Raw genomic sequence first — 22,189 nt, forward strand, 5'->3', positions numbered from 1 at the left:
GAATTTGGGTGCTCTGATGTTGGAGATATATATATCCAACACATACACATATATATGATTGTTATATCCTCTTGCTGAATTGATACCTTTATCATTATATAATGATTTTCTTTGTCTTTTATTGCCATATTTAATTTAAAGTCTGTTTTATCTGTAAGTATAGCTACTCCTGCTTGCTTTTGGTTTCCATTTGTGTGGAATATCTTTTTCTACCCCTTTACTTTGTCTATATATGTCTTTATGGGTAGGGTGAGTTTCTGGTAGGCAGTATATAGTTGCATTATTATTTTTAAAAAATACATTCTGCCCATTTCTATCTTTTAAGTAAGCATTTAATCTATTTACAATCAAGGTTAATCTTGATATGTGAGGCTTTATTCTTGTCATATCATTAATTGTTTTCAAGTTGTTTTATAAATGCTTGTTTCATTTTTTTTCTCTTTTTGCCTTTGTGGTTTAATGAAATTTGGTCATGTTGCCATTTAATTCCTTTCTCTTCCTCCTTATTGTAGTTGTTTTATAAGAACTGTGAGTTTTATATTATGTGTTTTCATAATGGTGAACATTGACCTTTAATTTCCATGTTTTAGACCCCTTTAAGCATTTCCTGTAGGGCCTCTCTAGTGGTGACAAATTCCCTCAGCATTTGCTTGTCTGGGAAAGACTTTTTTTCCCCTTCATTTACGAAGCTTATTCTGGCAGGGTATAAAGTTCTTTGCTGATTTTTTTTTTTTTTTTCTTTCAGCACTTTGAAAATGCCATCCCATTCTCTTCTGGCCTGTGAGGTTACTGCTGAAAAGTCCACTGTGAGTCTGATGAGGTTGTCTTTATAGGTGACTAGGTGCTTTTCTTTTTGTAATTTAAAACTCTTTCTTTCACTTTAACTCTAGACATTCTGAATATAATATTGCATGGTGAAGTCCTTTTTGCAATGTATTTGCCTGGGGATTCCTAGGCCTTGTGTATCTGGATGTCTGTCTTGTTAGACTTTGGAAGTTTTCATCAATTACTTCCTTAAATAGATTTCCTAAACTTTTTGATCTCTCTTCCCCATTTGGAATACCAATAATTCATTAGTTTGGTCACTGCATGCAGTCCTAGACATCTCAAAGGCTTTGTTCATTCTTTTTTATTCTTTTCTTCCTTATTTTTCTCCGACTAGATTATTTCGAAAGATTTGTCTTCAAGTTGTGACATTCTTTCTTCTGGTCTAGTTTATTACTAAGGTTTTAAGTGTATTTTATATTTCCTTCAATGAATTTTTTAATTCCAAAATTTCCACTTTTTTTAAAAAGAGATAATTTATTGGTAAATTTCTCATTCATATCTTGAATTTATATTCTGATTGCTTTGTATTGATTTTCAGATTTCTCTTGCATCCCATTAAGCTTCTTTAAAATCAGTGGTTTGAATTATTTACCTGGCATTTTGAGAAATGCTTTTTTATTAAGATCTATTGCTGGACAATTGTTGTAGTAAATTGGTGCTGTCATATTTCCCTGTTTTTTCATGTTTCCTGTGTCCTTCCATTGATATCTGCACATCTGGTGTAGCAGTCTTTTGTTCCAGCTTTTGAAATTGCTTTCATAGGGTAGAAATTTTTCCTGAACACGTATGTATGTAGTTGGTTGAATATGATGATACTTTGGCTTTGATTTTGGGTGCCTGTGATAATGTGATCTTAGTATGACTTCTCTGGCAGCACACAGGGTCTGTGGTATCTGTGACTTCCTTGGTGGCTTCAGGAACAGTGATTAGCTGAGGTTGTGGTGAAATTTTCTGGGGACTTCAATGACAACTGAACTAGTCTTCACCCAACAGCAGCAGCAGTGGGGTGAATGTGACTGTTTGTAGGCTCCAGAGCAACTTGCACTGGCTCCAGTATTAGTGGGTTCTAGAGAGCTGATTCTTGGGCCTCCAGGCGGCTTGTTTAGAAGTTGGTAGTGACAGTGGTGGGCCAGGTGTGTGGGTGGGTTCTCAGTCCAATGGGCAGCTGGTGTTGTGTGGGTGGTGACAGTAGTGGTGGTGGAACATCCAACTTGGATCCAAGCAGTCTGTGTTGTTGCTGGAAGCTGTTATGGGTTGGGTGGGCTAGTCCCCAGGTCCTCAGCCTCCTGCAGCAGGGCAGTGGATATTGTCCTGAATGTTCTTAGGAGAGCTTAATCTCTCCTGTCCCTTTCCCAGCTGGGTGGCAGCTGCAGTACATCGCTTATAACTCAGCTCAAGGATGGGCCCATCCTTAAACTCATTAAACTCAAAATGGTGCCACCTATGAGTTTCTGAACAGATAGGGTGGGTAGCATGGGCTAGACGCTGTGGACAGTGTGTCCCACTCAAGTCTCAGTCTCACAGCAGCCTATAGCAGGGTGGTGGGTATTGTCCTAGGAACATGTAGGAGAGCTTGGTTTTCTTGTCCCTCCTCAGATGGGTGGCAGCTGCAGTTTCATCAACTTGAACTCTGCCTGAGGGCAGGACATAGCCCAACGTTAAACTCTCAAAATGGTGTCAGCTGTGGGCTTGTGACCAGAGAGGGCGGGGCTTCTCTCAGGCAAACAGCAGAAGCAAGAAGCTGTGAAAGCGCAGTACCACTCGTGTCTCAGTTTCACAGCCGCCTATTGTAGGGCAGTGGGTTTTGTCCTAGATGTGCATAGGAGGGCCTGGTTTCCCCAACCCTCCTTGGCCAGGCAACAGTTACTGCCAGGTAAGCCTGAACTCAGCCTGAGGGCAAGGCACAGCCCAGTGTCAAACCCTCAAGGTGGCACCTTGGGCCTGAGACTAGAGAAGGCGGGGTCCCTCCCAAACAAGCAGCTGCAAGGAGTGCAGTCTGCTCACATTCCATTCTCAACAGCAGCCTCAGTAGGGTGATGGAGACCCTCCCAATGGTGCATGGGAGTGCCTAGTTTCCCTCACACCCTCCTTGGAGCAATGCAGTGGCAACAGCCATCATATGTAGATCCCCCGTATCTAAGCTCTCAAAATGGCACCCAGCTGAGGCTGCTCAGGGCTCAGATGCCTGTGAGAGTTCCCTCTCTGGAGCAACATCTCTCTGCAATCTTTAGGCAGCTCCTTATGTTACGCCCAATTTCATAGTGGGTTTCTCCTGTGGCCAAGATTGTAAAAGCCAAGCCCTGGGGGTTTCCGTCTTATTGCTTCCCTGCATCCAGGAGCCTCTCACGATTCTGTCAGTCCTCTGCCAGGCAAGCTGCCTGCCTCCAACCCTCTCCTTACTTCTGGTGATTCCTAACTCTTCTCTGGTGAATCCTAGCATTCTCTTCTAGATGCTCTGCTTGAAATGTGAGTATTGTACTATTCTGCTTCCTCTCCTTAGAGGAGGTACGTACTACCTGCGTCTAGCAGCCATCTCGATCCCTCTCCTGTAAGAACATTTTTAAAATTCAAAATCTGTTTCTGATGGAAACTTTATGATAGTAAGAATGATGAAATTGGAAAAAAAAAAAAGGGATTTCCCAGAAAACTACAGAAGACATCATAGTAAGTGGTGAAACCGTGGAAGTGTTCCCACTAATGTAAAGAACAATGCCAGGATGAAAGTTATCACTGCCAATATTAAAGATTGTCCTGAATGTATTTGCCAAGAGAGAAAAAAGAAATAACATATAAATCCAGACAACATATAAACAGACAAAACTGTTATCTGTTGGCAACATAACCATATACATTGAAAATTCTATAAAACCAACTGTTAAATTGTTAGGACAAGTAAGAGAGTATAGCGAGGGAGCTTAGTATCAAATTTAAGAGTCAGTTATTTACTTTTATATCGGCAAAACCAATTTTAGGGCAACGACTTTTTAAATCCCCATTCATTTTTTCAAAAATCTATAAAATTTCTATTTCTAGGTTCATAATGTCTTAGTATAATATAACAATAGCTAATAATAAAATTTGGAATTATTAAAGACCTATATAAAACAAACAATAAAATTTTGGAGAACATTCAAAAGTTCATTATAATGGGAAAATATGCTGTGATACTGAATAGGATGATTCTAATTGTTAACATGTCAATTCTCTAAAATGTAATTATTATCTACAATTACAATAGAAATGTTTAAATGAATTTTATAAGAGATTCCAAAATTCATCTGAAAAAGAAAATGTGCAAGAATAGCCAAAATTATTTGAAAAGAAAAGAAAAAAGCAGTAAGAGAGGAATATATTCTATAATATTAAAAAGTATACTATCAAACTATAATTATAACTACATGGTACTGATTTGGGTATAAATAAGTAGATAAACTAAATACAAAATAGATAATAAAACTCATACATGTATGGAAATTGAGTACAGTAAAAGCAGCATTGCAAATGAGTTTTTAAAAGGATGGAATATTCAGTCAATGATTTGGGGAGAAATAGCTATCTATTGTAGAAGGACAAAACAGAATCAACTTACCTTTTCTCCTCACAAATATAAATTGTGGGTAGATTAAAAAGCTAAATATAAAACAAATAAAACATGTATGAAAGTACAGGGAGAAAAGTTAGGCTGTGTTTATAAACAGCAGAGAAGGAGGAGTTCTTAGGACATAGTGCAAAAACCACAAAAAGAAAAAAACTGAAAAATTTGACCATAACACTAAGTTAAAAAAAAAAACTAATCATAGACTGAAAATATTTGCATAAGTACAAATACATGCTAGACAATAAATAACATTCAGAATATATAATGAACTGCAGTGAAAATAAGAGACAAAAGAAATAAGCCACCCAATAGAAAAAAAGGCAAAGGTTATAAATAGAAAACTCCAGGAAAGGATATTTAGATAAGCCTAAAACTTTGAAGTGAGGAGCCTTACTCTTTTATTAGAATATCTATGGTCCCAAAAGTGTCCCAAGAGGGTGAGGCAAACTCCTATGGTTGTTGTTGTTTTCTTTCTGTCCTCCTGCCACTTGGCCTAAGATTTTGGTGCAGTTATGGGAAGCAGGATAACTAAAGCCCTAGTGTTAGTTTCCTAGCCAGACAAGCAGAATGAGGAATCCCGGGGAAACAGGAAGTACAAAAGAGATTGCAGAGAGGTAGGAACTTGGGAAATTAACCCCATAGAGTTGTTTATGAAATCTTGGGTTCACCTCTAACTATGCATGCACGGTTTTTATTTTATGTGTATTTTGCCACAATAAACAGCTTACCAAAAAATTTGAGAACTAAATTAGGAGATAGACTGCTTCCCAGGACCCAGACTGCCCACTGGGTGGCACACATGCAGGACAAATCTGAATAGCCCTGCAAAGGTTTTGTAAATAGAATTCATTTGAAACCACCAACTACAGAAGCCTGGTTAAAACCTGCAGCCTGAACTCAACTGAGTTGACTGCCCCTAAAAACAAAGTATCAATATTCTCCAGAGAATTTAAATAAGACTCAGAATTCCATAACATAATATTGAAAATGGCCAGGACACAATCAAAATCACTTGGCATACAAAAAAACTGGAACATCTCAACTCTCATGAAAAAAGGCAGTCAACAGATGCCAACATCAATGTGACATAAATATTAAGATTATCTGACAAAAACCTTAAAATAGCTATTATAATATGCTATAAAAGTAAGGATAAACACTCTTAAAATGAATGGAAGATAGTCTCAACAACGACAAAAAAGTAGCAGATATAAAGAACCACATGGATAGTCTGGAGCTAAACAATACAAGAACCAACAATACAATAACAGAACTAAGCCTTGTTCTGGGTTTAGTAACAGAATGGAGAGGACAGAGAGAAAAAGCAGAGACCTTGAAGATAGGTCAGTAGAAATTATCCAATCTGAAAAACATAGAGAAAAAAAATGGAAAAAAGTATATAGAAAAAAAGTACAGAGGCTGGGTGAGGTGGTTCACCCCTCTAATCCTAGCACTTTGGGAAGCCAAGGTTGGAGTATCACTTGAAGCCAAGAGTTCAAGACCAGCCTGGGCAACAAATGCTGCATGATTCCAATTATATGAGGTACCTAGAGTAGTCAAAATTACAGAGACAGAAAGTAGAACAGTAGTTTTCAGGGAATGGAGGGAGGAGAGAATGAATGGTGGAGGGTTATTTAATGGATGTAGATTTTCAGCTTTGCAAGATGAAAAGAGTTCTGGAGATGGATGGTGATGCTGGCTGCACAATAATATGAATATACTTAATACCACTTAAGTGTACACTTAAAACTGGTTAAGATAGTAAATTTTATGTTATGTGTATTTTGCCACAGTAATTTTTTTATATAATGTGTTGATGGAAAAGATGAAACAAGATTGTCATTATTTGCAGATAATATTATTATATGGAAAATCTAAAAGAATCTATAGAAAAAGTAATACAATTAATAAGAGAGTTCAGCAAATTTGCTGGGTCCAAACTCAGTATAAAAAATCAATTACACTTCTCTAGCAAAGTTGCTGGATACAAGATCAATGTACAAAAATCAATTTCATCTCTATACACTAGCAATAAATAATCTGAAAATGAAATTAGGAAAATAATTCCAGGAGGCTAAGGTAGGAGGAGTGCTTGAGCCTGGGAAGTTGAGGCTGCAGTGAGCCATGATTGCATCACAGCACTCCAGCCTGGGCCATAAAGTGAGACCCTGTCTCAAAAAAAAAAAAAAAAAAAAAAATTAACTCAGTTTGGATGACAGATGTAAATATTAAGAACTAAAACTATAAAATTCTTGGAAGGAAGCACAGAAGTAGATCTTTGCAATCATGGGTGAGGCAATGATTTCTTATATACAATGAAAAGCACAGTTATTAAAAGAGAAGATTGATAAGTTGGACTTCCTCAAATTTTAAAACTTTTGTTTTCAAAGAACATTATCAAGTAAGTAGAAAAGCAAACATAGATTGAAAAAATATTTGCAAATTATATATCTGATAAAAATCTACTATACAGAATATATAAAGAACTCTTAAAACTCAATAATAAAAAGACAACCCAATTTTAAAAATGGGCAAAGATTTGAAGAGAAACTTCTTGAAGAAAGATATACAAATGGCTCATAAGCACATGAAAAAGATGCTCATCATTATTAGCTATTAGGGGAATGTAGATCATTTTTTAAATTTTTTATTTTTTGAGACAGGATCTCTCTTCATCAACTAGGCTGGAGTGCAGTGGTACAATCATGGCTCGCTGCAACCTCCACCTCCTAGGCTCAAGCAATCCTCTCACCTCAGCCTCCTGAGAAGCTGGAACCACAGGCATGCAACACCATGTCTGGCTAATTTTTTTGATTTTTTTTGTAGAGATGGGGTTTCACTATGTTGCCCAGGCTGGTCTCCAACTCCTGGACTCAAGGGATTCTCCTGCCTCAGCCTCCCAAAGTGCTGGGATTTTAGGGGGAAATGTTAATCAATCCCACAATAAGATACCACTTCATACCCCCTATCATATGGGTATGATGAAAAAAAAAAAAAGAAAGCCAATAACAAGCATTGGCAAGGATGTGAAGAAACTGGAAACCTTATACATAGTGGGAATGTAAACTGGAAATCTTATACATAGTGGGAATGTAAAATGGTGCAGCCACTTTGGAAAACATTTTGGCAATCCCTCAAAATGCCAAGAGTTACCACATGAGCCAGAAATTCCATTCCTATATATCTACCCTAAAGAAATAAAAACGTATGTCCACAAAAGAACTTATACGTAAATGCTTATAGTAGCATTATTCATAACAGCCAAAAGCACAACCAACCAAAATGTCCATCAAATGATGAATGGATAAACAAAATGTAGTAGATCCATACAGAGGAATATTACTCAGCTATACAAAGGAATGAGTTACTGATACATGTTACAAATGGATGAACCTTAAAAGCATTATGCTAAGAGAAAGAAGGCAGTTATATATTGTATCAGTGATTCCCAATCTCTGCCACCAGGGACAGGTTTCATGGAAGTCAGTTTTTCCACAGATGGTGTGGTGTGTAGCGGGGTGGTTTCAGGATTCAAGCAAATTACATTTATTGTGCACTTTATTTCTATTATTATTACACTGTAACATATAATGACAATGTACAACTCACCATAATGTAGAATCAGTGGGAGCCCTGAGCTTATTTTCCAGCAACTAGACACTCCCAGTCTGGGGTGATGGGAGACAGTGACAGATCATCAGGCTTTAGATTCTCATAAGGAGCATGCAGCCTAGATCCCTCGCATGTGCGGTTCACAATAGGGATCATGTTTTTATGAGAATCTAATGCCGCTGCTGATCTGATAGGAGGTGGAGCTCAGGTGGTGCTGCAACTGATAGGGAGCAGCTATAAATACAGATGAAGCTTTGTTCCTTCCTGCTGTGTGGCCCAGTTCCTAACATGCCATTGGACTAGTATCAGTTCGTGGTTCAGGGGTTGGGGACGCCTGTAGAGTATGATCCCATTGATATGAAATGTCCAGAATAGGCAGATCTGTAGAGACAAAAAGTAGATTAGTGGTTGTCTGTGAGGGAGAAGAATGGGGAATGATTGCTAATGGGTAATAAAGATTATCTCCTCAACCAAACTCTCTAGTCAGGCTCCTCTGAGCCCTCTTCTCAACTAGGCATCCACCTTGGCCTATACAGACTTGAATTAAACACTAACATGGTTTCCAAAAGTTCAAGGCCACATCTCTAGGATGACCCTGCACCCCCTTATAAAGTGTCTGCTTGAGAAAAGTCAAGGCTGCCAAACAAATTTACTGTTGTTGCAGCAACACCTGAAGATACAGCCCCTGTCTCCCAGACTCTGTGGAAGGGTAGGAATCTAACTTGTTCAATAAGTGCCAGTTAGCAAACCCAGATGAGTTTCACATGGACCAAGTGCCCCTTCCAGCTTTTTGTAATTTTTCACTTCCCTGACTCCACTGAGTTCCCCTTTCCCTGTTCTGTCATTGTTCTTTAAAATGCCCAGTCATCTCTGTTACAAGTTTTTAGTTCACACTGGACTCTTCCCTATTACAATAGTTATTACTGATTAAAACTTGTCCTTACCACTTTAACTACTGTCTAGCTTTGTTTGTCTTTGACATAGGTACAAAGTTTCTTTCTGGTACAGTGAAAATATTCTAAGATTATAGTGATGGCTGTACAACTCTGTAAATAGAACAAAATTACTGAATTGTACACTTCAAATAGATTAATTTTATAGTATGTAAATATCAATTAAGCTGTTAAAAATCAATATTTTTATATTCCAGCAATAGTTAAACTTTGAAAGAAGATATATTTATAATAACACACAAATATCAAGTACCTAGGAATAAATCTAATAGAAGATTTGCAAGACTCTTTAGAGAAAATAATAAAACTTTTTAAAGAGAAATTCAGAAGACCTGAACAGAAATGCCATGTTCACTGGCTGGAAAACACATATTAAAAGGATGAACCTCCAGTTTCTGGTTTGTCAAACAAAGAGCTTGGAAGTTGTCACCCCATCCTCACACAAGAAAAAAAGTTGAACAAACTTAAAATCAACAACTCTTCTTAGATTCCTCAGAGAATTGAGGTCACAGGGCAAACTGCTACCCTGAAAACTAGAGAGATAGACAGGTGGATACAGAGAACCACAGCTCACCAGGAGAAGCTCAGAAGGAGAAGCCTGCAGCTGGAGGCAACACTGATAGCAATCCAGATGCTCCTCAACTCAGATATGGCAGAGATGTTGGCATTATCAGAGCAGAAATTTAAAGTAACTATGATTAATATGTTGAGGGCTCTAATGGGAAAAATGGACAAGATGCAAGAACAGATGGGTAATGTAAGCAGAGAGATGGAAACTGTAAGATAGTAATAAAAGGAAATGCTACAGATTAAAAACACTACAACAGACATGAAGAATGCCTTTGATTGGCTCATCAGTAGACTGGACATGGCTGAGGAAAAAAATCAGTGAGCTTGAAAATATGTCAATAGAAACGTCCCAAACTGAAAAGCAAAGAGAAAAAATGAAAAGAAATGGGACGGAGCCTCCAAGAATTGTGGGACAATTACAAAAGGTGCAACATATGTGTAACAGGAATACCAGAAGAAGAAAGAAAGAAATGAAATATTTGAGATATGTATGGAATGTCCATTCTTATCAGGGGACCTGCCCCTGATAGTCACATAGGTTCTTTTCTATTTTCCCTAAGCATCGGCTGGGTTGAGAAATAAAGGGACAGAGTACGAAAGAGAGAAATTTTAAAGCTGGGTGTCCAGGGGAGACATCACATGTCGGTAGGTTCCGTGATGCCCCAAAAGCCGCAAAACCAGCAAGTTTTTATTAGTGATTTTCAAAGGGGAGGGAGTGTATGAATAGGGTGTGGGTCACAGAGATCACATGCTTCACAAGGTAATAGAATATCACAAGGCAAATGGAGGCAGGGCGAGATCACAGGACCACAGGACCAGGGCAAAATTAAAATTGCTAATGAAGTTTCAGGCACCATTGTCATTGATAACATCTTATCAGGAGACAGGATTTGAGAGCAACCGGTCTGACCAAAATTTATTAGGCGGGAATTCCCTCATCCTAATAAGCCTGGGAGCGCTATGGGAGACTGGGGCTTATTTCATCCCTACAGCTTCGACCACAGAAGACGGCCACACCCAAGGGGCCATTTTAGAGGCCCACCATCAGGGGTGCATTCTCTTTCTCAGGGATGTTCCTTGCTGAGAAAAAGAATTCAGTGATATTTCTCCCATTTGCTTTTGAAAGAAGAGAAATATGGCTCTGTTCCACCCGGCTCACCGGTGGTCAGAGTTTAAGGTTATCTCTCTTGTTCCCTGAACCTTGCTGTTATCTTGTTCTTTTTTCAAGGTGCCCAGATTTCATATTGTTCAAGCACACATGCTCTACAATTTGTGCAGTTAATGCAATCATCACAGGGTCCTGAGGCAACATACATCCTCCTCAGCTTACGAGATGACAGGATTAAGAGATTAAAGTAAAGACAGGCATAGGAAATCACAAGGGTATTGATTGGGGAAGTGATAAGTGTCCATGAAATCTTCACAATTTATGTTTAGAGATTGCAGTAAAGACAGGCATAAGAAATTATAAAAGTATTAATTTGGGGAACTAATAAATATCCATGAAATCTTCACAATCCATGTTCTTCTGCCATGGCTTCAGCCGGTCCCTCCGTTCGGGGTCCCTGACTTCCACAACACATTCTCCCCAATTTGATCTCTAGATTCATATGTTCTCAACCAAAATGTACCATAGAGTTTTTAAAAATGTTGTTTTGTAGAACTTGACAAGCTGATTCTAAAATGCACACAGAAAATACAAAGGGCTATGTAGAGCCAAGATCTCTTAAAGAAGACAAAGTGTATAAAACACTTGCTGTATCAGATAGTAAGACACTACAAAGCAATAACAGTACAGACAATGTGGCATAAGCACAAGCCAGTGGAATGGAATACCGAGCCAAAAAACATATATAGGTAGATTAGATTCCAGACAAATGTGGCACCACAAAACAATGGAGAATGAATGGCCTTTTTTGGTAAATTATTCTGGAACTATAAGATACCATATGAATTACAAATGAAATTTAACTCCTATATCAAACCATGCACAAAAATCAATTCCAGGTGGAATATGGACCTAAATGTAAAATGTAAAACAATAGAGATTTTAGAAGGTAATATAGAAGAATATAACTGTGGATAAAGATTTTTATAGCACAAAAAGCACTACCATAACAGCAAAGATTGATATATTTGACTACCTTAAGGAAAGAAATTTGTTCAGCCAAAGATGCCATCAAGGAAATGAAATGGCAAGCACAGTATAGCAGAAAATATCTGTAGTACATATAACTGGCAAAGGGATTGCATATCTGATATAGAATTCCTATAATTCATAAAGGAAAAGGCAGACAACAGAAAAAGGAGCAAAAGGGGCGAATGGGCATTTAAAAGAGGATATTGAAATGACAGAAAAAGAGACAAAAAGGTTTTTGACCTCATTAGTAAACACAGTGAGATATTACTATACCCCCACATGACTGGTTGAAATATAAAAGTTTCACAAGACCATGGAGAAAGAGAGAATCACCAGTGCATGGTAGAATGTGAAAAGATCAAGCTGCAGGACAGAAGACATACTAAACAAACAATGGTGATAACCTAGGATGGGAGAGATCAGGCCATGCTGTAATAACTCATGGGCTTACAGCCAGTCTGCCTAACTGTAGAGAGCCATGTTATCCCACGTGAATACAGATGCAAGTGTAAACAGCACTTCAGGAACTGGTTTCTGGAAACAACATCTGAAGACTGAAGTGGAGAGCCCTGAAATCCCTTCCCATGGGTTCTCCCCAGAGCCCTTGATTCAGCCTCCAAGAAGGGTGTGGAAATTCTCCTGACATGGGCACTGGGAAGGGTTCTCTCCTTCTTTGCCCCAGGCACTGAGATGAGCCCTTCACGGTGGGAGGCAGGGAGGACCAGGTAGCCTTTTATTAACTGCTTAAAACCAATTCTTTCTCTGAGCAAAACTCCTGCTCAAAATGTATGATGAGTTGATGATTGTTACTAATTGAAATATAATGGGAGAAGGGCTTGCAATGGTTATTTCTTGTGTGCTAAGGCAATCTACAAAGAAACCAGTGGAACAAGTTGTTTTGCATTTTAATCCAAGCAAATGGACAACTTGTCATGCAATATGAAGCACTGTTATCTCTTCCTATAAGTGTGTGTGTAGAAGGGTCGGGGGTATTTAAACACTCTGGTAGAGGTTTCCTACTTTTGGAAGCTAGGGACGAATGTAGGCTTCCTGGTAGGGACCTGGACCAGTAGGAGGCAGGAAATTCTAGAATAGGCAAGAAAGCAGAAAAAAGCCTTCCCATAGCACAGGGTGTAATGGGCACTCAATGAATGGCAGTGATGATGATGGTAGTGCTGTGATGATGCTAATCAATGGGGGGGGTGTGGGAAGAGAAGAGAATTGGTAGAGATGATAGCGGCAATGGTTAATGGTGATAGTGATCAACAAAGTTGATCATGACAATGATGGCATGTTGTAGGAGTGGAGGCAAGTGAGGGCAGGTGGTTGGTGGTGATGGTGATGGAAAAGTCTTTACCCCTGGTGGGAAAATTGTGACTGGGTCCATCAAGGCCACAATGGCTAGGACAAAGAAACCCAGAGAGACCCATGCCACCCTGCCAGGGAGCTAAGTATAGGCTCTGTCTTAGTTCAGGCCTCACTGTCATTCACACTGGCACCCATCCCCTATGGTACCCCTCTGCTTGCATGGTTCATAACCCTCCAAACTGCAGTCCCACACAGCTAGGCATCCAACAATCTTAGCCAGGAGGCATTCAGAATCATCTGGAGAATGAAGGGAACCCCTGGCACTAGGGTCCTCTGACACTTGCCTGGGAAGAAACAAGAATGCCTGGTGCTTCTTCAGTGTCCCACCATGAGTCACAGACTTCATAGTACAAAGGGCCTTGGAGGAAGTAGTCTGAGACTCCAGGCCCTGACTGGGCCCTGCCCCACAAGGCCATTAGGGACACCTTTATACAAAACTGCATGGCCTAGCACAGCGTGAACCTAGCTCAGCCCTCCTGGGCTACATGGAATTGGCCTGCTAATCCCACAGAAGCAGGCTGCTGCAGCTGAAAGGAGGAGGAGGGGTTCAGTCTCAGGGCTTGGTGCTAGCAGATGTGACATTCAGGAGCTGGAACTGCCAGGCTGCCCTGCATACCTGGCACGGCAAGGCTGTGTCAGCTCCAGGGAGGGCTGGGGGTCCTGAGTGAGCAGAATGAGGAGCTCTGCACTATCCTTCAAGGCCTGGCCACACCGCCCAGGAAGTATCACTGATCTGTTCACCTGGGTCCTGTTCCACCTCTCAGGTAAAACTTGGCCAGTCTCTCTCTCTCTCACACCACTCTCTTCTGGGTTGTAGCAATAAAAGTCAGTAACATGATGGCATTTTATTGCGTACTAAGGCCCTCCCATCACTGAGCTCCTGGACTGGGCTGCCCACATCCCAGGGCCCTCCCCCAGCTCCATGCCCAGAACACTTTTAATTTTGACATCAGTTTTTGCTCAAAGATTTGGGAGGAGGACAAAGTTATGTGACATTTTAATGTTAAATACAGATGTAATATAAAGTAAAAGCAAACTTCCTTAAAGCAGAGGCTTTGAGAATTCTCAAGCTTGCCAGGGACTCTTAGCTGCATACCTCCTCACCCCGAAGGGCTTACCCCACTAGGTTCTTGGGCTGCTTCCAAGGAAAAGTATGACAGTGCTGTTTGACACCATCACACCAAATCCTATTAATAATCCAGATGATTTGCATCACTATATCCATTCTCACAGTGAGGATGCTTGGGGTGGTCATGGGATTTGCCCAAGCTCCCAGAGCCAGCAGAGTCATGACTGGTCTGCAAGCCTCCTCGTCCAGCCTCCTTCCAGGTTTCTGGCTGGCCTCCAGCAGAGCAGGCCCTCACCAGCTCCACCCATGGCTAAGTCCCACAGCCAACTCAGGAGCTGTCACATCTACTATCTTCAGGCCAAGGTTGGGCTAAGGGTCAGTGGCAAAGGGCAGCTAGATGGCCTCAAGCTCCCTATCTCCATAATGCCTCCCAATTAATCTCAAATAAAAATAATCATATGTGACAACGGATGTTTTCTCAGTGTTATGGGCAGCATGAGATACCTTTAGAAATCCTGGCTATGTTTGTGGATCTGTGCTTCTTTGTGAATCAAAGAAAGAGAATGCTGCTATGTGAACCCAGTTTCATGACCAGTCCCCCAGTCCGTTCAGATGCCACCCAGACCTTCTGTGCTGATATGGGTGAGTGAGATCATTCCATTTTTTGTCCTCAGAGCACTGCATACTTTTCAGTGGTGTTTATTACTTGTTATAATTAATTACCCCTTACTTTGAACAAGTGGGACAACAGAGGGTACAAGCAGAAAACATTTTTATTCCTGCCCCTAAATCTCCAGTAGTCTCATGGCTTTCCAAACCACTCTTGAATAAAAAGCCTTCCAGTCCCTTCTAATATCAAAATCCTACAATAAAGATGACCAGTCCAGTGCAATCATCAAAACTCCAAACTCTGTTAAAGGATAAGGCTTCTCTCCTCCTCAGCTCAGGCCTGCTGCAGCCTGAGGAGCCTGCAGTGGGTCCAGGTCTCTTTACTGTCAGCTTCTCCTACGCTGCCTGGCAAAAACTGGTGTTCTGGAAGTGTTTTGTGGGATGGATTCTCCATTCTCTAACCTGCAAAATGGAGGTATTACCACTTGCACTGCTTATCTCACAGGGTTGAGATGTAAAATAAGGAGGATAAAGTGGCTGAGCAAGTCATTTCCTGAATATGTACCCTGCGACATCTCTCCAGAACTCTGTAGTATGCTCTCCAGCTGGAAGACTACTCCCAAACCCCTTTCTCCTGGCCAACTCCACTCTCTCTAAAAATTCAGCTCTTGGAAAGCCTTCCTGACAACCCCATGCTGAGTCTGGAGTTCCACTACCCACCATGCTGCTTGACCACTGTTTGTGCTTGTGTTTTCTTATTCTCTGAGATCCACCATCACATTCAGAAGTGGTGTTTGTTGAATAAAAGGAAGGGAAGAAGGAAGGGAGGAAGGAAGGGTGGAAGGGAGGAAGGAAGGAAAAAAGGAAGGAAGAAAGGAAGGGAAGGAGGGGAGGAGAAAGGAGTATAATTGTCTTGTATCAATGGTGATGAGAATTTACCAATGTGAGGTTGGTATTATGTGCAATAAATAATAAAGGGCAGAGGCAAGAAATAAAAGCAGAAAAAGGGAAGAGGCAGGGTAGGAGAGAAAGGGGAAGTGGAGAACCACAGACAGAACCATTTTGTGCAGAAGAGACGGTGAAGGGCAATCTACCAGGATCCACAAGCTTAAAGTGAGAATACACAGAGCAGAGTGGGTGGGGACCAGCTGCTCCCTGGATCTTCTAATGACCAGCAGTAGGAAAGGGGACGGAGAGCGGGGAAAGACTGGGGTTAGAGGGCTGGTCAGATTCTTTCTTTCTCCGCTTCTCACCCTCCCTCTTGCTCACTGGCCTCAATCCTTTTGGGGCTGGCATGTAGGCAAGTGGGTAGGAATTCAGAACAAGATTACCTCTGAAGAAATCCTCCAAATGCCTTCTTTCTCACCCTTCCCTCATATTCTTGAAATGGAACATTATGTGAACATTTTCTTGCAAATTCTACATGTGGTGATCTGTCTCAGACTTGCCTGGAATCTGTCACATTGCTGCTTCAGTCAAACTGAACAGGACAAGAAGAGTCCCATTTTAACATCTATTACACTAGTAAAGAATAGCAAAAGGAAATAAATATTACAGCACTAAGTGTGGGAGAGGGAACCCTCAGCAGGGTTTGATGGATATCAGATAGAACCATCCTAACGGACTAAGTGGGGCAGAGAAAGCAACAAGTAAAGGTGCTGGAGGTGCCTGCAGGTGGTGAGAGCTGCTGCTCACCGAGGTCCTAGGGAGACTTCGTGGTCATAAGGTACAGGCACAGAGGGCAGGAGCCAGCAGGGAGGAAAAGTCAGGGTGAGTCCTGGAAGTGCGATATGCAAAGAGTTGTATCAAAGAGCACATCCACACTACGCTTGCCCCTCTCTTAAGGAGGAAGAACAACAGACAGATGGCATCCAGCCCAGGCCAAATCAGAAGGTGTCCTCTTATAGATATTAGACAGGATCCTCAAGGAAGACTAGAGCTTCTGATGCCTGTGTTGGCATCCCCAAAAAAGGCTTCTGTATTTTATCATGGGTGCATCAGGGGGTCCTGGCCATGGCCCCTTAATGGAATCCTGCAGGTCAATATGCCCAAGCCTCCCACTTAGGGGAGAGGGCTGTTGAATCCCTCTCTACATGACAATCCACATGGTGGTAGAGAAAACCAGCCATCTATATTAAACCACAAATCCTACAGTCACAGATATAAATGGACAGCCAAGGATCCTTAGATCTTTCAGTAAAACCAACAGCCCAACAAAAAAAGAATGAAGATAAATAGAAAAGTGAACTCAGGAGAAATAGAGATAGTTTAGGAAATAACTTTAAAAAAAACCTCCTGTGTATCTTTAGTGAGATTCTAGGTTTTTCTTCCACAGACAAGAAAAAAAGAAATAAGAGAAAATAATAAAATGTTCTTAGAAATTAAAAATGTAATTGTCAACATTTAAAAAGCAATCAAAGAATGGAAAGACATACATGAGAACAGTGGTTCTCAAAATGTGATCCCCAACCAGTAGCACCAGCATCACCTGGGAACTTACTAAAATGAAAATGTCTGGGGTTCCAGCCCAGATTATTGCATCAGACACTCTAGGGTTGGAGCCCAGTGGTCTGTATTTTAATAAGGCCTCCAGGTGATTCTGATGCTCACTCAAGTTTGAGGACCACTGATCTACTTGGAAGGGAAAAAGGAGTTCTTGAGAAGGCAAGAGGGAGTGAGGACTAGAGAACAAATAGAGAGGCTGGCCTTTCTAAGACCAGGGACACCTTCCCATTCTAGCAGGAGAAAAGGCAAAAATGATAAAAATGGGTACAGATGGGCTTATAGATTTAATAGTAGAAAGGAAAAATAAGTTTCCTTCCTACGTCTTCTACACTATCCACAATAATAAGCTGAGGCTAAAAGTGAGGCAGGGGAGGAGAACTGTAAGAAAATGTTTGAAGAGAGAGATAGAGTGTATTGAAATTGCCTAACAAAATGAGGGCCAATTTGAAGTTTGAGGTCTTGAATTAAAAGTGAAACCAACACCAAATAGGCTAATCAATCAATCCTTGGCAAAAAGAATACAACTGGAGGCATCACACTACCTGACTTCAAAATATACTACAAAGCTATAGTAACCAAAGCAGCATGGTACTGGCATAAAAACATACACATAGACCAATGGAGCAGAATAGAGAACCCAGAAACAAATCTATGTATTTACGCCCAACTCATTTCTGACAAAAGTGCCAAGAACATTCACTGGGGGAAAGGACAGTCTTTTCAATAAATGGTGCTGGAGAAACTGGAGATTCATATGCAGAAGAATGAAACCAGACTCCTTTCTTTCACCATATGTAATATAAAAGTAAAGTAAAAATGAATTAAAGACTAAAATGTAAGACCTGAAACTGTAAAACTATTAGAAAACAGGGGATATGCTTCAGGACATTGGTCTGGGCAAAGATTTTATGGAGATCTCAAAAACACAGACAACAAAAGCAAAAACAGGCAAATGGGATGACATCAAACTAAAAAGCTTCTGCACAGCAAAGGAAGCAATCAACAGAGTGAAGAGACAGTCCAAAGAATAGCAGAAAATATTTGCAAACTATTCATCTGACAAGGGACTAATATCCAGAATATACACAGAACACAAACAACTCAACAGCAAAAAAAAATAATAATAATAATAATAATTCAGCTTTAAAAAAATGGGTGAATGATGTGAATAGATACCTCACAAAGGAGGCATACAAATGGCCAAGTATATGAAAAAATATTCAATATCACTAATTGTCAGGGAAATGCAAATCAAAACCACAATGAGATCTCATCCTAATTTGCATGGCTATTATCAAAAAGATTAAAAACAACAAATGCTGGTGAGAATGTGGAGAAAGGGGAATGCTTATGTTCTCTTGGTGGCAATGTAAATTAGTAAAGCCATTATGGAAAACAGTATGGAGGTTCCTCAAAAAATGAAAAATAGAACTACCATATGATCCAGCAATCCCACTATTGAATATTTGTCCAAAGGAAAGGAAATCAGTATGTCGAAGAGATCTCTGCAGTCCCATGTTTACTGCCGCATCATTCACAATAGTCAAAATACGTCGTCAACCTAGGTCTTTTCATCAACAGGTGAATGGATAAAGAAAATGTGGTATATATAGAGGAGTCTGTTCCAAGATGGCTGAATAGGAACAACTCCAGTCTGCAGCTCCCAGCGTGATCAACACAGACGACAGGTGATTTCCACATTTCCAACTGAGGTATCTGGTTCATCTCACTGGGACTGGTTAGACAGTGGATGTAGTCCATGAAGGACGAGCTGAAGCAGGGCATGGCATCACCTCACCCGGGAAGCACAAGGGGTCGGGGGATTTCCCTTTCCTAGCCAAGGGAAGCTGTGACAGACTGTACCTGGAAAATCGGTACACTCTGCCCAAACACTGCACTTTTCCCATGGTCTTAGCAACTGGCAGACCAGGAGATTCTCTCCCGTGCCTGACTCAGCAGGTCCCATGCCCATGAAGCCTTGCTCACTGATAGTGCAGCAGTCTGAGATCAACCTGTGAGGCTGCAGCCTGGTGCGGGGAGGGGCATCTGCCATTGCTGAGGCTTGAGTAGGTAAACAAAGCGGCTGGGAAGCTCAAACTGGGAGAAGCCCATCACAGCACAGCAAGGCCTACTGCCTCTACAGACTCCACCTCTGTGGGCAGGGCATAGCTGAACAAAAGGCAGCAGAGGCAGCAGACAACTTCTGCAGACTTAAACATTCCAGTCTGACAGCTCTGAAGACAGCAGTGGTTCTCCCAGCACAGCGTTTGAGCTCTGAGAACAGACAGACTGCCTCCTTAAGTGGGTCCCTGACCCCTGTGTAGCCTAACTGGGAGACACCTCCCAGTAGGGGCCAACAGATACCTCATACAGGTGGGTGCCCCTCTGGGATGAAGCTTCCAGAGGAAGGATCAGGCAGCAATATTTGCTGTTCTGCAGCCTCCACTGGTGACACCCAGGCAAACAGCATCTGGAGTGGACCTCCAGCAAACTCCAACAGACCTGCAGCTGAGGGACCTGACTGTTAGAAGAAAACAAACAAACAGAAAGGAATAGCATCAACATCAACAAAAAGGACATCCACACCAAAACCTCATTTGTAGGTCACCAACATCAAAGACCAAAGGTAGATAAAACCACAAAGATGGGGAGAAACCAGAGCAGAAAAGCTGAAAATTCTAAAAACCAGAGTGCCTCTTCTCCAAAGGATTGCAGCTCCTCGCCAGCAACGGAACAAAGCTAGATGGAGAATGACTTTGACAAGTTGACAGAAGTAGGCTTCAGAAGGTAGGTAATAACAAACTTCTCCAAGCTAAAGAAGCATGTTCTAACCCATCGCAAGGAAGCTAAAAACCTTGAAAAAAGGTTCGACGAATGGATAACTAGAATAAATAGTGTAGAGACCTTAAATGACGTGAGGGAGCTGAAAACCATGGCATGAGAACTTCATGATGCATGCACAAGCTTCAATAGCTGATTCAATCAAGTGGAAGAAAGGATATCAGTGATTGAAGATCAAATTAATGAAATAAAGTGAGAAGACAAGTTTAGAGAAAAAAGAGTAAAAACAAATTAACAAAGCCTCCAAGAAGTATGGGACTATGTGAAAAGACCAAATCTACGTCTGATGGTATACCTAAAAGTGATGGGGAGATTGGAACCAAGTTGGAAAACACTCTGCAGGATATTATCCAGGAGAACTTCCCCAACCTAGCAAGGCAGGCCAACATTCAAATTCAGGAAATACAGAGAACACCACAAAGATATTCCTCAAGAAGACCAACCCCGAGACACATAATTGTCAGATGCACCAAGGTTGAAATGAAGAAAAAATGTTAAGGGCAGCCAGAGAGAAAGGTCGGGTTACCCACAAAGGGAAGCCCATCAGACTAACAGCAGATCTCTTGGCAGAAACCCTATAAGCCAGAAGACAGTGGGGGCCAATATTCAACATTCTTAAAGAACAGATTTTTCAACCCAGAATTTCATATCCAGCCAAACTAAGCTTCATAAGTGAAGGAGAAATAAAATCCTTTACAGACAAGCAAATGCTGAGAGATTTTGTCACCACTAGGCCTTCCTTACAAGAGCTCCTGAAGGAAGCAGTAAACATGGAAAGCAACAACTGGTACCAGCCACTGCAAAAACATGCCAAATTGTAAAGACCATCGATGCTGTGAAGAAACTGCATCGATTAACAGGCAAAATAACCAGCTAACATCATAATGACAGGATCAGATTCACACATAACAATATTAACCTTAAATGTAAATGGGTAAATGCCCCAATTAAAAGACACAGACTGGCAAGTTGGATAAAGAGTCAAAACCCATCAGTGCGCTGTATTCAAGAGACACATCTCACGTGCAGAGACACACATAGGCTCAAAATAAAGGGATGGAGAAAGATCTACCAAGCAAATGGAAAAAAAAAAAAAAAGCAGGGGTTGCAATCCTAATCTCTGAAAAAACAGAGTTTAAACCAACAAAGTTCAAAAGAGACAAAGAAGGCCATTACATAACGGCAGAGGGATCAATTCAACAAGAAGAGCTAACTATCCTAAACATATATGCACCCAATACAGGAGCACCCAGATTCATAAAGCAAGTCCTTAGAGACCTACAAAGAGACTTAGACTCCCACACAATAATAATGGGAGACTTTAACACCCCACTGTCAATATTAGACAAATCAAAGAGACAGAAGGTTAACAAGGATATCCAGGACTTGAACTCAGTGTTGCACTAAGCGGACCTAATAGACATCTACAGAACTCTCCACCCCAAATCAACAGAATATACATTCTTCTCAGCACCACATCGCACTTATTCTAAAATTGACCACATAATTGGAAGTAAAGCACTCCTCAGCAAATGTAAAAGAACAGAAATTATAACAAACTGTCTCTCAGACCACAGTGCAATCAAACTAGAACTCAGGATTAAGAAACTCACTCAAAACTGCACAACTACATGGCCGGGGAGAATGTGAGGTCACAGTCAAGCTTATGGACCATGTGAGAAAAGAGGCCACCACGATGAGAGTCAGCAAAAGCACAAGCAGCTTTAGAAGTCCAAGAACTTGGCCAGACACGCTGGCTCACACCTGTAATCCCAGCACTTTGGGAGGCCAAGGTGGGTGGATCACCTGAGGTCAGGAGTTCGAGACCAGCCTGACCAACATAGTGAAAATTAACTTAATTTTCTACTAAAAATACAGAAATTAACTGGGATGGTGGCATGCGCCTGTAATTCCCAGCTACTCAGGAAGCTGAGGCAGGAGAATTGCTTGAACCTGGGAGGCAGAGGTTGCAGTGAGCCGAGATCGCACCACTGCACCCCAGCCTGGGCAACAGAGTGAGACTCCGTATCAAAAAAAAAAAAAAAAAAAAAGAATTTTAAGAACTTTAAGAAATGTAATTAACAGACTTAGATGAC

The 22,189-nt window shown here is 40.9% G+C and overlaps 1 protein-coding gene across 3 annotated transcripts in view; it reads right to left on the reverse strand.

The window, feature by feature from the left end:
* Positions 1 to 395: 395 nt before the first annotated feature.
* RYK (receptor like tyrosine kinase) overlaps positions 396 to 22,189 on the reverse strand; it is a 129,399-nt gene continuing 107,605 nt past the window's right edge. For all 3 annotated transcript variants that reach the window (XR_008547108.2, XR_008547106.2, XM_054681043.2), the window contains one exon: positions 396 to 8,419. The gene's annotated coding sequence lies outside the window, so the exon portion shown is untranslated. The remainder of the gene's footprint in view (positions 8,420 to 22,189) is intronic.

This window comes from Pan troglodytes, chromosome 2 (genome assembly GCF_028858775.2).
Source record: "Pan troglodytes isolate AG18354 chromosome 2, NHGRI_mPanTro3-v2.0_pri, whole genome shotgun sequence".
NCBI lineage: Eukaryota > Metazoa > Chordata > Mammalia > Primates > Hominidae > Pan > Pan troglodytes.